This window comes from Marmota marmota, unplaced genomic scaffold, assembly GCF_001458135.2.
Source record: "Marmota marmota marmota unplaced genomic scaffold, marMar, whole genome shotgun sequence".
NCBI classification, from domain to species: domain Eukaryota; kingdom Metazoa; phylum Chordata; class Mammalia; order Rodentia; family Sciuridae; genus Marmota; species Marmota marmota.
Window position 1 is genome coordinate 47,345,550 of NW_026000026.1, and position 2,691 is coordinate 47,348,240.

At 41.4% G+C, this 2,691-nt stretch overlaps 1 pseudogene; it reads right to left on the reverse strand.

Moving 5' to 3' along the window:
• Window positions 1-317: 317 nt before the first annotated feature.
• LOC125619138 lies at window positions 318-2,489 on the reverse strand (annotated as a pseudogene).
• Window positions 2,490-2,691: the final 202 nt, after the last annotated feature.

A 2,691-nucleotide genomic window follows, 5' to 3' on the forward strand; every position in this document is an offset into this window, starting at 1 on the left:
GGTTCCCAGCAGAGTTCCTGGCCCATGAGGGGAGAGGAAAAGGAACTAGAAGCCATCTTGAAGAGACTCTCCACTGCAGAGCCTGAGGAAGGTGACCTTGAAGACACAGACAAATCAGGTCCAGGAGATTTCTGAGTGGATGGGGGTTCTGCACCTGCCCCATTCCACAGGTCCCACAGGTCCTCTCTCTGGCTACCATTCATCACCTGTCATTTGAGTCACCTGGGAGTGTCTGGGTCTCCAGTCTGAGTGGAATGGGTGTTCCTGGGTGCACTTCCTTCCCTTGATGCTGCCCCCGCCCTTGGCCAATGTTATCACTATCTTTCCTCGTTTATGGGGGTCTTGGTCTGCAGCCCAGTGCAGCGGTTGCCTGCATCTCCAGGAATGAAGGACCTCTGCTCTCCCACAAGGATTTCCCCACAGTCTCTGCTGAGCCACACCCACATCAGATCCCTACCCCCAGCTGCGTCTTTTAGAGTCCATATCCAATCCATTTCCATCATTTTGAAATAGTTTGGAGCTTTGTCTTAATTTAGGTATTTTTCCCCTCTTATTTCCTTTTGGTCTTTGCTTTGTTACTTGTTTGAGGTTATTTTTCTGCTGATTTTCCTCAATTTTCAATAAAGTTTCTTTTGCTTCAGTGAAAAAAAAAATTAAAAAAAAATAAATAAATAAAACTTTCTCCCACTTCCATAACTACAACTGCTGCTGCTGCTGGAACCACCACAGCCACCTTGGTTTTGTGGTTTGGTAAAGTACTGGCCTCTACCACTGTAAGGTCCAGAGCTTCTGCCTCCAAAGTTTCCACCCTTCATGGGTCCAAAATTTAATGACTGATTATTGTAGTTGCCATAATCATTCTAGCTTCCACCGCCTCCAAAATTCCTTCTGTCATTACCAAATCCATTGTAGCCATCCCCCTGCCACCATATCCACCACCACCATGGCTGTCACCAAAGCCACCATAACCATTGATATTTCCTTCATGACCAAAATTGACATTTTGACTAAAAGCACCTCCACAACCACCACCAAAATTTCCAGAACCACTATGACTTCTTTGGTTAAATGAAGCACTAGCCATCTCTTGCTTTGATAGGGCTTTCCCCACTTCACAATTGTGGCCTTTCACAGTATGGTATTTCGAATGACAATCTTATCCATAGAGTCATGGTCATCAAAAGGGCTAAGGAACTGAACAGGTACTTCACAGAAGAAGAAATACAATAGATCAACAAAAAATGAAAAAAGTTCAATATCTCTAGAATTAGAGAAATGCAAATTAAAACTACACTAAGATTACATCTCACTCCAGTCAGAGTGGCAATTATCAGAAATACAATAAACAATAAATGTTGGTGAGGATGTGGGGGAAAAGGTACACTCATGCATTGCTGGTGGGACTGCAAATTGATGCAACCACTCTGGAAAGTAGTATGGAAATTCCTCTGAAAACTTGGAATAGAACCACCACTTGACCCAGCTACTCCACTTTTTATTTTTTATACACAAAGAACTTAAGGTTAGCATACTACAGGGACACAGCCACATCAGTGTTTATAGCAGCTCAATTCACAATAGTCAAACTATGGAACCAAACTAGATGCCCTTCAACAGATGAATGGATAAAGAAAATCACAATGGAATATTATTCAACCTTAAGAGGATTGAATTATGTCATTTTTAGGTAAATGGATGGAACTGGAGAATATTATGCTGAGCAAAATAAGCCAATCCCAAAAAAACAAAGGCTGAATGTTTTCTCTGATATTCGGAAGCTAATTCTCAATAAGGGGAAGTGGCTAGGGAAGAATAGAGATACTTTGGATTAGATAGAGAGGAGTGAAAAGAAGGGAGGGGTTATGGGGGTAGAAAGGATCAAGATCATAGAACGAATCAGACATTATTACCTTATATGCTATGATTACACAACTGTTGTACATTTGTTGTACATTTATATCATGTACAACCAGAAGAATGAGAAGTCACCTCCATTTATGTAAGTCAAAATGCATTCTACTGTTATGTATAAATAATTAGAACAAATTTTAAAAAGTGACAAAAACAAAGCCCTTCTTCTTTCAAATGCCTCAGTCACAATTTTAATAGCTACATTTTCCCCTTACTGTTCAAAATAATATTTTAAGGGATGTTCTTCAGTGTCCTCTTTAATGCCACCAACAAAGATCTTTTTTACAGTAAAGAAGGCCCCTGGTCTATGAGAATCTTGTGTTGAGACAGCTCTTTTTGGCTCCCTAACTCTTCCATCCACCTTGTGGGGGCTTGCATGGCTGCATCCACTTCCTGAATAAGTGACAAACCCAAAGCCCCTGGAGCGCTTGGTGTTTTGGTCTCTCATTATCACATAGTTCATGAGTGTCCCTCATTGCTCAAAATGGCTTCTCAGACTCAGTTGTTTCAAAGTTCAGCCCTCCAATGAATAGCTTCTGTAGCTGTCTGGGCTCTTTAGAGGACTCTGATTTGGACATGATGGCAGTAGGGAGACTTTAAGAATGCTTTCTCTGCAGTGTCCAGGGGCAAAATGGAGTAAGCTAACAAATGTATCCCTGAAGAAAGATTTTGGTCCCTTCCCACCCCTTGCTGCCCTTCTAAACATTAAGGCTGATGTTGGTATTAGATTTTTGTTTGTTTTTTAGACGAAGAAGTTTTGCTATGTTGCCCAGGCTATTC